This window comes from Hippopotamus amphibius, chromosome 3, assembly GCF_030028045.1.
Source record: "Hippopotamus amphibius kiboko isolate mHipAmp2 chromosome 3, mHipAmp2.hap2, whole genome shotgun sequence".
In the NCBI taxonomy this organism is placed as follows: domain Eukaryota; kingdom Metazoa; phylum Chordata; class Mammalia; order Artiodactyla; family Hippopotamidae; genus Hippopotamus; species Hippopotamus amphibius.
This window is the reverse complement of record NC_080188.1, coordinates 107580090-107593172: the sequence shown is the minus strand read 5'-3', so window position 1 is coordinate 107593172 and position 13083 is coordinate 107580090.

Genomic DNA, 13083 nt, shown 5'->3' with positions numbered 1-13083 from the left:
CATTTGGTGTAGGACTGGTTTGGTGGTGCTGAATTCTCTTAGCTGTTGCTTGTCTGTAACGCTTTTGATTTCTCCACCGAATCTGAATGAGATCCTTGCTGGGTAGAGTATTCCTGGTTGTAGGTTCTTCCCTGTCATCACTTGAAATATATCATGCCACTCCCTTCTGGCTTGCAGAGTTTCTGCTGAGAAATCAGCTGTTACCCTTATGGGGGTTCCCTTGTATGTTATTTGTCATTTTTCCCATGTTGCTTTTAATAACATTTCTCTGTCTTTAATTTTTGTCAATTTGACTACTGTATGTCTTGGTGTGTTTCTCTGTGGGTTTATCCTGTCTGGCACTCCCTGCACTTCCTGGACTTGGGTAGCTATTTCTTTTCCCATGTTAGGGACGTTTTCAACTACAATCTCTTCCAATATTTTCTCGGGTCCTTTCTCTCTCTCTTCTCCTCCTGGGACCCCTATAATGCGAATGTTGGTGCATTTAACATTGTCCCAGAAGTCTCTTAGGTTGTCTTCAGTTCTTTTCATTCTTTTTTCTTTATTCTTTTCCACATCAGTGATTATCACCATTCTGTCTTCCAGGTCACTTATTCACCCTTCTGCCTCAACTAATCTGCTATTAGTTCCTTCTAGTGTATTTTTTCATTTCAGTTATTGTGTTGCATATCTAGTTTGTTTGCTCTTTAATTCTTCTAGGTCTTTGGTAAACTTTTCGATCTTTGCATCCAGTCTTTTTTCAAAGTCCTGGATCATCTTCACCATCATTATTCTGAATTCTTTTTCTGGAAGGGTGCCTATCTCCTCTTCATTTAGTTGTTTTTCTGGGGTTTTATCCTGTCCCTTCATCTGGTACAAAGTCCTCTGCTTTTTCATTTTCTCTATCTTTCTGTGGCTGTGGTTTTCAGTTCCACAAGATGAAATACTGCTGATATGCTTGATATTGCTGTCTGCCCTCTTCTGGAGGAAGCCTGAAATACATTTTTAAGATTTCCACAATTTCTTTGGGAAATATGTATAGTTTTGGATGTAAAAATGTCTCTATTAATACTACAGATTTATTTATGTTCTATATGATGAATTAAACTGTAGTTAATGCTGTAAATTTAATTAGTGGAAGATTTCCTCATGTTTCCCTCTTAAATAATGTAACCTCTTCAGAACTGATAGGCCTCCTTATAGATTTCAAAAAAATAGTGTAAGAAATATGACACAAAAACTCTGTTCACTCTTCACAAAGGACAGCCCATATTAATATTTGACATATATGACTACTTTTATATCTGCAAGATACTTTACATATATTATTTCTTTCTAATGCTTAGCATGTTAAGGTTGAAGAAGAATGTTTCTGAGTTGTAATATTAATTATAAGGTGGCTAAGTTTATAAAAATAATCTGAGTGAACCAGGTGTATATGCAGAAAAATAACCAAACCTTACATATTTTCCCAGTTGGTAATGGGATTAATGCCCTTATGAAGAGACCTCAAAGAGCTTACTTGACCCTTCTGTCATGTGAGGACACAGGAAAAAGACTGTCGTCTATGAACTAGGGAGGAGACCTCACCAGATATGGAATCTGTCAGCACCTTAATCTTGGATTTCCTAGCTACCAAACCTGTGAAAAATAAATGTGTATTATTTTTAATCCATCTCTTCTATGGTATTCTGTAATAACACTGCAAATGAATTAAGGCAGAAATTTAGTTAATTTTCAAATTTATGTAGTTATCTCAAGTGATAGGATAAAAGCCTTGTTACTTGTAAATGTTCATTGATCTATAAGCTCCCTGAAGTCAGGGAGGGTTACTTCACTGTCTTTGTGTTCTCTGTTCCTTGCACAGTGTAAGGATCATAGAATTCACTCTATAGCCTTTGTCAATTATTTGAATTCTTGATCTATTGGAGTGAGAATTTTTACTGATAAGTTTTGATTAACTCTTTATACATTAAATATGTCTTTATTTGCTATAAATATTTACTCATTTGATATTTGCTACATATTTAACTTATATACATTATCTATGTTTTAATTATGTTATTTTAATATTATTTTACTTTTTGATTTCTTCCATCACATCACTTTTGGAAAATTCAATTTCCAATAATTTTATAAATTTCAGCATCTTGCTTTTTTTTAAAACAGTTTTTTCAAAACACTTTTTATTTTAACCCATCTAGAGTTTATTTTTATGTGTGATGGGGAGATATCTAAGCATGTTTTCCAAAACAGGTAAAATAACCTGCCAACATAGTTATTAATTTTAGGTAATTTGAAAAGTTTCCATTTAGTGTGCCAGGGTTTATATCATTTAGAAAGTTCAAATCTGATGCCCTTTCTCCCCTTCTTTCTCCTCATCATCCTCTACTTTCCTCTCCTCCACTAAAATTTAGGGTCATTTTGCAAAGCTTGAAAACTTCCAATAGAAATATATTTAGAATATCATGCCTCTATACAATTATTTTGAGGAACACAATATGTATAAATATTTTTTCCCATCCAGGATAAGATATATTATAAAGGGTTGATTGTCTCAATAAACATTTACAATCATCTCCCTAGAGTGTACACGAATCTTTCCTTTTGGTTTTCTTATCCTACGAGAGGACACATTTACATTTGATACACATTTTCAATGAGCTGCTCAGAAAAGGCTCAGTGTCTTTTGCTGTCATGAATTACATCCCAATCCTCAGAGCCACAGACATATGTCTGTATCCAAACATTCGTAGACCTGAGGCAACAACACACAACTGTGTATCCTACCACACACTCAGATCTGTATTCAACAGCATGTGAACTCTATGACTTGTACCTACATATTCAGTGGTATGTAGGTTTCTATCCAACAGCACATATGTGTCTATACGTGAACACATCCAGGTCTGTAGCTGACAACACATGAATCAGGATTTGGCTATTGATATGAATGCATTTGTATATGTATTTGCATATGTATTTGATGTGATCACACATAGGCCTGTGTCTATCTACATGCAAGGCTGTATTTGATCACACACAGCCTGTATATGTCCACACACAGGGCTATATCTTTCCATTCATCGTTTTGTATTTGACCGTAATAAATGTAGGCAGGACTTGACTAAATTCTTCTGTTCCATGTGGCATGGACAGGTATCACTCTCTAATCATCAGCACATTGCTGGGCTTTTAAGGTGCATCCAAGATGCCTGCATGTATATGAATGGTGCATTGGCAGGGATAGCTAGAAGACTAGGCTCTTCTGGATCTCTTCCTTCTCCATGTAGATACAGGGTACAGGGCTATGTGGACAATGTCTGTTCACTGAGGTTGTCAGACATGTAAAAGGGCAGCTCAGGGCTCCCAGAGAGAGGAGGCAAAAGCTATCAGGTCTGTTAACTTCCATCCCATCATGACATCAGCCTGAAGTCCAGGATCTCAAGTTCTAAATCTAGACTGCTTCTGCACATCAAAGGAAACAATCAACATAATGAAAAGGAAACCTGTGGAGTGGGAGAAAATATTTGCAAATCATACACTCATAAGGAGTTAATATCTAAATATATAAGGAACTTCCACAACTAAATAACATAAAAACAAATAAGCCACTTTAAAAATGGGGAAATAACCTGAATGGTTATTTTTCCGAAGAAGATATGCAATGGCCATAGGAATATGAGAAGGTGCTCAAATCACTGATCATCAGGCAAATACAAATCAAAACCAAAACAAGATACCACTCCACACCTGTTAAGATGGCTATATGACATACATAGGAGACGATAAATTTTGGTTAGTTTGTAGAGAAAATGGATTCCTACCATAGTGTCGGTGGGAATATAAATTTATTCAGCCACTATGAAGAACATTATGGAGATTTCTCAAGCAATTAAAAATAAAACTACCATATGATTCAGCAATCCTATTGTGTACATATCCAAGAATATGAAATCAGGAAAAAAAGTGAGCAGTATATTCAACATATTTTAATGCAGATATATGGAAAAAGAGTTTGGAGCTCAAGTTCTGCCTGGTTAGAGTGACTTATTAAACACATCAGCTTTCCCTTTGAAACACAGCAAAGTCCATTCCTCAGGATTCATTTCTCTATTACAAGAATAAGGACCATAGTTTAGGAGTTGTAGACATTCCTGTCCCCACTGGTCTGCTCCTTTTCCTTCTTTATGTTTTATCATTTCCACCTTTTTATAGTTTCAAACTCGTGTTCAGCTGAGTCAAAAGAAACATTGCATATCTTCTTTACAATAATATTATTCCCAGGCAGACCACTAAATAAGCTTCAGTCAACTTCTCTGGCTGAAATAACCATCAAGGACCTACTGTAGAGCACAGGGAACTCTGCTCAATATTATGTAACAACCTAAATGGGAAAAGAATTTGAAAAAAGAATAGATACATATATGTTTATAACTAAATCACTTTGCTCTATACCTGAAACTATCACAAGTTGTTTATCAACTATACTCCAGTACAAAGTAAAAAGTTAAAAACAACAAAAAAAACTTATCCCAGTCAAGTTAAAGGGGAACAAGTGCCTTTTCCTAACATCAACTGACTTAATGCCACATATGAGAATAATAGCCGTCAAGATAACTCATGGGAAAAGAAAAATAATGTCTTTTTAAAGACTCTCAACCTATTTGTCTGTTCCTTTCCTATTTGCCATGATTTTCCCTTTCAGCTATTTATTACCTATATAAACCCAAATTCAGATTTGGATTAAGGCATTATCATATAGGTTATAGAGGGTAGAATATGTTTACATGGTGTACTTCCTACCCCATTTGTGTTCACTGGTCATGGGGAAATTTGTGCCTTATTTCAATAAGATGTAAACTGGGGGAGCAAATTGTACACCGTGTACTGTATCAATACCTTGATAGGGTTTTCAGTTTTGATTTGGATCACAGGCTAAGTGAAATCAAAGAGGAATTAAAAGTCTATCTCAAGGTAAATTCATCTTAACCAATCAGGAGCTATGGATAATGGCCTTTTGTAACTTCCCTACAAGCTATGTGGTGGTGTTTGGCCCTAGAAAATTCTCCCCAAAGCTATTTTAAACATTGTCTGTGTTATTGTAATAGCACATTAGTCTCTATCACATTAGTGCCTTTGTTTGACTTAGTGGAATATGTTGCTGTTCTGCCCATTTTTATGTGGCACTCATTTCATGTATCCAAGTTGCTACCCCCAGAGTCTAGGTCAAAGGCATTCTGTTACTTTATTTTGAATCAATACCTGGATTCTTTGGGGGATCCGCATGGTCCTCTTTCATCTTGCTTCTGTACACTCTGGATTCATAGCAGCATTCTCTATCACTAGGTATCATGATCATCTCATCTTCAAGGGCTTATTCGTCCGACAAAATGCTGAGGTTATTAGCTACAACCCTCATGTCTGTAAATATCCAAACATTGCTCTGAAGCTGGGAACCAACTGTTTTTTGCACCAGTAGATATGATGCTCATATATCTGGTCACTGGGGGGACTTTGTCTTATTTGACCATTCTACGTCTCAGAAGGAATTTCAGCAGTGAATCATAACCTTCATTTTGGAAACTCCTATTGGTTAAAAAAAAATGTAGTTCTTTTTCCTTTACAAGAATTGGATAATTGCTTTCATATCACCTAGAAGTGGCAAACTCTACCAGAGATTCTATTTTGTTCTGAAAGTTATTTTCATAAGTATAATGAACTTCTCCTGAGCTGTCTCCCATAACACAGTTCTGTGCATGCTATTTCTATTTCAATAAGAAGCTTTGTAATGCTATTCCAACATTTTGGAAATGCCCTCTGACATCACCCATGACATAAAGTGTATTTGTGATAAATTTTACTTGTGTTTACAACAATCCAATGACTTCTAGGAGGACACGAGGTTGGGGGGGCGGGGGGCAAAGAGGAAGCTGGGACAAAGTGTGAGAGTAGCATAGATATATATACACTACCAGCTGTAAAATAGATAGCCATTGGGAGTTGCTGTATAACAAAGGGAGATCAACTCGATGATGGGTGATGCCTTAGAGGGCCGGGACCAGGAGGGTGGGGGGGAGTTGCAGGAGAGAGGGAATATGGGGATATGTGTATAAATACAGCTGATTGACTTTGTGGTGTACCTCAAAAACTGGTACAAGAGTGTAAAGCAATTATATTCCAATAAAGAGTTTAAAAATAAAATAGGAATTGTCTTTCAAATGAGCTGCGTCTGGCCACTGTAGCAAGGAATTATTGAATCCCGAATCCCAGTGTTCACCACAGGGTGGCAGTGTTAATCTTCTGCCACAGTCCTCAGGCTGCAAGTATTCACACAGTAGACACTTTCAAAAACATCTGAGCCAATGGCATTGCATGATTAATTTCCCACTAAGAATCTCCTAGAACTAGTTTCATTTATTTATTGTTACTAGGATGTGAAAAAGGTAGTGGTGAGTCTGGTAGGGTTTGTGGAAGGTCTCTAGTTATCACGGACCATGTTATTTCCAGAAACTTGCGTATTTGGTCCAAGCCCTTTATTTTGTCTAAAATGAACAGTTATACTTGATTAGTTATATTTACCATAGCTTGCATGTTCTCCCAAGATACTTTATTTGAGATAGGAACTATTATGAAGTTACAAATATAATAAATTAACTTACACTGAGTATGATCAGATCTAAATTTCCTTTACAAAATTATGACAGTATGTTAAATATACATCTTTGGGTAAAAATGGTAAACCTATATTGTATTCCTTTCCACATAAAATTAAATTACATCTGACAGTATTTGATGTTAAAGTTTCATCTGGAAGCATCAATATATGCAAGTTCCAATTAAATTTTGACAGAGTAATGAATCATTCTAGATGATGACAAATTATAATGTTATAATTAAAATCATGTGGTTATGGTTCAAAACTAGGTATGATGTAGATTATTAAGAAAACATAAATTAACCCAATTTCTCATATATAATTAAAATAAGGATGTTTCAGTTAGGACATTTTGGGTTATAAATGACAGAAAAATCAACTAAAATTGTTTTGAAAGTTGAGAATAGTTGTTGACTGACTAACATAACTGCAAATTTCAAAATTATGGAAAGCTTCAGAGTTAGTTGATAACACTGATCAATTATGCAATAAAGGAATCCTTTTCTTTCTTTACCTTGTCCCATTTGTCACAGTGTTGGATTTTTTTTACATGCAGCTCCTCTAGCACTACAAGAATTGCTGTCTGTAACAATTCAGAGAAAAAGGCTTTTTATGACTCTGGCAGAGGTAAGTGACCCTAAATATTAGGTGGAAATGGAGATGCTATAACACAGTGGTAACAAGGAAGAAATTTTTGTCTCTCAGGTTACCCTTGGCTACCTATCACTACTGTTCTCCAATGGTTAGAGTAAAGGAGAAAGTGTAGGAACCCTGGCACAAGAAGGGCAAACTGAAGAGCTGATTAGTCCTTTGAGGGGTAAAGCTCTAGGCTACACCTCCAGCTAAGTGATGGAGATCAGTCAAGGTGCTGCCGGAAAGTGAAGCAAGAAGAGCAGAATTGATGGTGTAGGAAGAAGATGATACATAGAAGTTGCAGCTCTAAGACCAGCTGTAGTGGCAAGGGACCCAGTTCATTCCTCTCACCATCTCTTCTAAGTTTTCCTTATGAACAGGAACTCATTACAACACAAGGTGTGTAAGAAATGGATTTGAGTGACATAAGGAGTGGACTGTGGTGTATATGGTGATGCACTACCCTGCTCCCCTTTTGCAAAGAAGAATTAATTGCTCCTGTTTCTGGGAGAGGTGTTAGTAGACAAGCTCTTCAAGGTTTACAGTTTCAAGGTTTGCATAAGCCTCCTCATCAAAGTTCAAAGTCCTTTTTCCAGAGCAGCCTCTCATTGCTTCGGGACCAATAATTAGGTTCAGGTATCAGTAGAGCTCAAGTAGGAAACACAGTCTTGTTGAAATAGTTTTTTCTACCAAAAATTGCAGATCTGGGGACATGTGTGGAAATGGACCTTTTGGATACTGGAATGGAGGAGTACAAATATGAGGTTTCATGCAGAAAAGTTTTTAGCATGGTGATATTCTACCATGGATATGCATGGCATAAAGTATAAAATGAAAAAGCCTGCTGAGCACATACTCTGTGCTAAACATATAGAAGAGTATTTCAAACCTTCAGCGTAGATCCTCCCAGGTGGCACCATAACTCAGCCTTCAGCAGGACACACCAATGGTTCCATTCAGTGTGTGCGTTTAGGTGATGGGTAGTGTGGTCACAGCAGTGTACTCTATGATGGCAAGTCATTTGCTTTCCTTTATTTACTATAACATGTGTGTCCAGGTTAGAGATGGTGATGAGTGGAGCACCATGACAATGGATCAGGGACTCTGCTCCATGAATAATAAATCAGGCTGAAGCACCACAGGGATAAGGGACAAATATATATCCAGAATATATTTTGACAAATGATGTCTCCTCCAGATGGAGGAGTTTAAATGGAGTAGGCTGCCACAGGTTTTTGGCTGGTTTCCACAGAGAATTGTGCCCTATGAGGGAGTCAGTGATGGACTTTACTAATAGAATTGTCAACATTCAGCAGTGACAGTAGCCAGGTCAGAATTGGTGAAACGTAATACTGTTCTTCCCTGAGCCTATGCAGAGCATTCACCTCTGCCACAGTGACCACAAAACGGGATGTGCAGGTGGACTGATATCATATTCTGGTTAAAAGCACCTTTCCTTTCTACCAACTTCTTATATATATATATATATATATATATATATATATATATATATATTTATTTTTTGGGGGGGTACACCAAGTTCAATCATCTGTTTTTATACACATATCCCCGTATTCCCTCCCTTCCTTGACTCCCCCCACCTCGAGTCCCCCCCACCCTCCCCACCCCAGTCCTCTAAGGCATCTTCCATCCTCGAGTTGGGCTCCCTTTGTTATACAACAACTTCCCACTGACTATCTATTTTACAGTTGGCAGTATATATATGTCTGTGCTACTCTCTCGCTTCGTCTCAGCTTCCCCTTCACCCCCTGCCCCCTCCCAAACCTCAAGTTCTCCAGTCCATCTCTGTATCTGTGTCCTTATTCTTGTCACTGAGTTCATCAGTACCATTTTTAGATTCTGTATATGTGAGTTAGCATACAATATTTGTCTTTCTCTTTCTGACTTACTTCACTCTGTATGACAGACTGTAGTTCTATCCACCTCATTACATATAGCTCCATCTCATCCCTTTTTATAGCTGAGTAATTCTACCAACTTCTTTAAGTAATGATTTTTTTCAAGCAGTGAGCAGTGGGAACTGGTTCTGTAACAACCATTCTGTTTTCCACTGCTCTGCAATACTACTACTTTCTTATATAAAATCTCTTTATCTATTATTCTATTTCTTAGCTTTAGATTTTGTGCAGTTAGTGCATCTATCCAGGAGCTGAGACTCTAGTGTGTAGATTATGGCTGTGTTTCAGACACCATTGCCACATGAAAAACTATTCCCAAATTTTGTGGTCTAAAACACCAACATTCACCTTATTATTTCAGATGATTATATTGAGTCTGGAATTTTACCATTTCAGTTGAGTACTTCAGGCTCAGCATCTCTTATGAGGTTCCAGTTAGAAACTGGCTGAGGCTGAAGTCATTTAACAAGTTTCTTCACTCATGTACCTGATATACAGGCTGTAAAGCCTTAAACAGTGCAGAATGGAATAGTAGGTACACCTTGAGATCATAAAAGTAAAGCCAATAGAACTCATGTCCTAATAAGAAATGGAAAGTACACCAGAGCCCACTCTCTCACGTTTGCTTAGCAGAAAGGCCCTGAGGACAAAGTGAGAAGGTGGCCATCTGCAAGCTGGGAAGAGAGGCCTCACCAGAAACCAATCCTGTAGTCACCTTCATCTTGGACTTCAAGCATCCAGAACTGTGAAACTAATAAATGTCTGTTGTTTAAGCTACCAAGTCTGTTTATTTAGTTATGGCAACACAAGCCAACTAATTTGATGAGGATGATGATGATGGTGATGATAAAATATGACCTGGGTGTGGTGTACAGAGGTCTCAACTGAATGATCAGGACTCAATTCAGAAAAATCATGGCTCCTCATCCAATCACCAGATGTGGATAATTTCCAAATCCAAAGATGTTTGAATAAGGAGACATCAATTATTTTTGTCTAAGAACTCTGTAATATCACCACAAATTAATGGTGTAGAACTTCAATTTAATCTTTCTTTGAAGGATCGGAGACCATTTAGAAAGGTAATTGTGCTCTCGGCAAATAGAAATACTCAAATCATTCTGGAGATTACTTGAAGTAGATTCTAAACTAAAGCTCACTTCTGGGTGGCAAAATGCCACTGTTCTCCATGGTCACAAAGCCACTGATGGCTGTTGACCTGAAACAAATAGATTGCCAGACATTTCTCCGCAAGGATGGGTTTATTTGGGATCAGCAAGAATTGCAATTTGGAGCCTTCAACCATAGTAAACTATGTTCAGTTCCTCCCAAGGCAAGGAAAGGAGAATGCTTTTATAGAGGGGAAAAGGGAGTTTGGGAGGGGGGTCTACTAAATAAATAGCCGTGGCTTTTCATTGGCTGAGCCCTTGCCAGGAAAGAAGAGGAGTATTCGTTCTTTCTGTTGGGCTCTGCTATGTTGCCAGGCATAAGAGTTCCTCCTTCTGGTCTCCCAGCTCCATTTAACTGAGTTTCTGTTAATTATGTTTTACAAGGTGAGGGAATATTGGCCCAACACTTTCACAGTGCAACAGTTCTGCATATCTAGTAGACGGTGTGTATTCTACAGAGGGCATACATTTCCATATAGGGTCCCTGGTCCTTGATTAAAATTATCATGGTATAAAGAACTGAGTAGAATTATCTAGAACAAATTTCCCTTTCCAAACTAGTGAGCAAAAAACAACACCACATTCTTCTGCCAAAGAGATTTGACAGATACAGGTAGTAAGTCTTACCCATTTCCATGTAATCTACTTTTTTGTTTTAGGAATAAAATGGACAGACAGGCTAAATAAGTGTGGAAAATAGATTTAAAATAATCCTGGAACATTAATCTTTACTTTGTGTGATTTTTCTTTATATGAGGAAATTGTATTGGATTGAGTCAAAGGATGTATTTGCCTATAGCCTCTTAACATCTTCATTTCACTAGGCAGGTCTCTCCTGGAAAACAATGAGGCTCATTGAAATAATTACATAGATCACTTAGACAAACAAAACAATGTCTATTGTTTGCATTACTCTATAACAAGTGAGAATATCAGCTACTCTGTATAGGGAAAAGATAAAACAAGCTGCAATTTAGAAAATTTGAATTATCTTTAATATGCCAGTATCAGAATGTGAAATTTTAGAAATGTTCCTTTCCTTCCCTAAGTCTCAGATTCCTTGTATGCACAATAAAAAGAGAAAATTAGATATTCTCTAATAAAACATTCATTCTCAATGTCTATGATTTTATTATTTGCTTATTTATTTGTAGATCAAATTCTGGCCTCCATTTCCTTGATTTCTCAGAAAGCTCATTTATAATACATTAGGAAATCCAGGATAGTTATTCTGCTTATGGTGAAACATGTCAAAGACTTTCCAGAGATTTCCAATTTTGGAGAGCTCTTAAATTAGGCAGCTAAGAGTTTGATAGTGAAACAATAGAAACAGGCTTTTAGTTTCACAATTTATTGGTTACACCATCCTGGACAGGTGTAATAAACTTTTCTAGCCTCAGCTCTTCTCTCTACGAATTGGGTATAATGTATTCATTTCATAGTGTTATTTTGAGATTAAATATGAAGGGATTGCAAATAAGAAGTGCTCAATGCATGATACTTCCTTTTAATAGCAAATTTAGGGCAGATTAGAAAAAGATGGGGTTAGTAATGTATTATAAACTGACTTAAGAAAGTAAGCAAAATACCTATATAACTAAATTCTCCTGATAGTGGAGATGAGAAATTCCCGGAGGAAGAAGGTGACATCTTTGAAATTCCCAAATGTTTTTCAAATCCATTTTTTAATACCTCCATGAATTAGGATGAGAAACAGTCTTCTGAAAGTCACGCTGAAAGTCGAGGGAGGGAGGGAATGCGGGGATGTGTGTATAAAAACAGATGATTGAACTTGGTGTACCCCCCAAAAAAAAGTAATAAATGAAAAAAAAAAAAAGATGGGTGTTAAGGAAGGCTCCTGCTAACTATTTTGGTAAGATTTTATTGGGAGGAAATGTGGGGCCAAGATCAAGATCAAGACCTGAGGTCATACTGTTTTGAATTGTACCTTCAGTTCTGCTCCTCACTGTATGTCCTGGGGTACAAGGCTGAAATTCTCCATGTCTCTATTTTCCTATCTTCCAACCACATATCACACTTAAAAAAAATATTAAATGAGATAATTGAAATAAAATTCTTCACACACTGCCTAACATATGTGAAGCAGTCAATATTAGGTTTTGATTATTACTCATCATAATAATCTCTGATCTTCAAAAAGAACTTAATAATTTATCAAATAATCTCTCTCAAGAGGAAAGTAGTCCTAATTTTCTTAATCCTTTACTATCTCAGAACTTGTGATCTTTTGGACATCACAAACCATGGAAATAGAGATGAGAAAGTCCTATTGGAACGTTTGACTTTATAGCAAGTTTTAAAGTAGATTTTTCCAAATTGACTAAATAGAAACAAATCCCAAACAAAATGGAACAGAAAATCCATGGTGAAATACCACATAAGCTAAAAATATCTAGACTTTTATGAGTCTTTTAGCACAGTGGTCCCCAAACATTTGGCACCAGGGACCAGTTTCATGAAAGACAATTTTTCCACGAACATGGGTTGGGTGGGGGGGTGGTTCAGGCGGTAATGTGAGCAGGTGACGGGGAGCAGTAGATGAAGCTTTACACACTCGCCTGCCTGCCTCTTACCTCCTTGCTGTGCAGCCTGGTTCCTAACAGGTCACGAACCAGTACTGGCCTGGGAGTTGGGGACCCCTGTTTTAGCATATTGCTCTAAAATGGCCTTTATTCTCATATGCAGGGGAAATATTTTTTAAAAA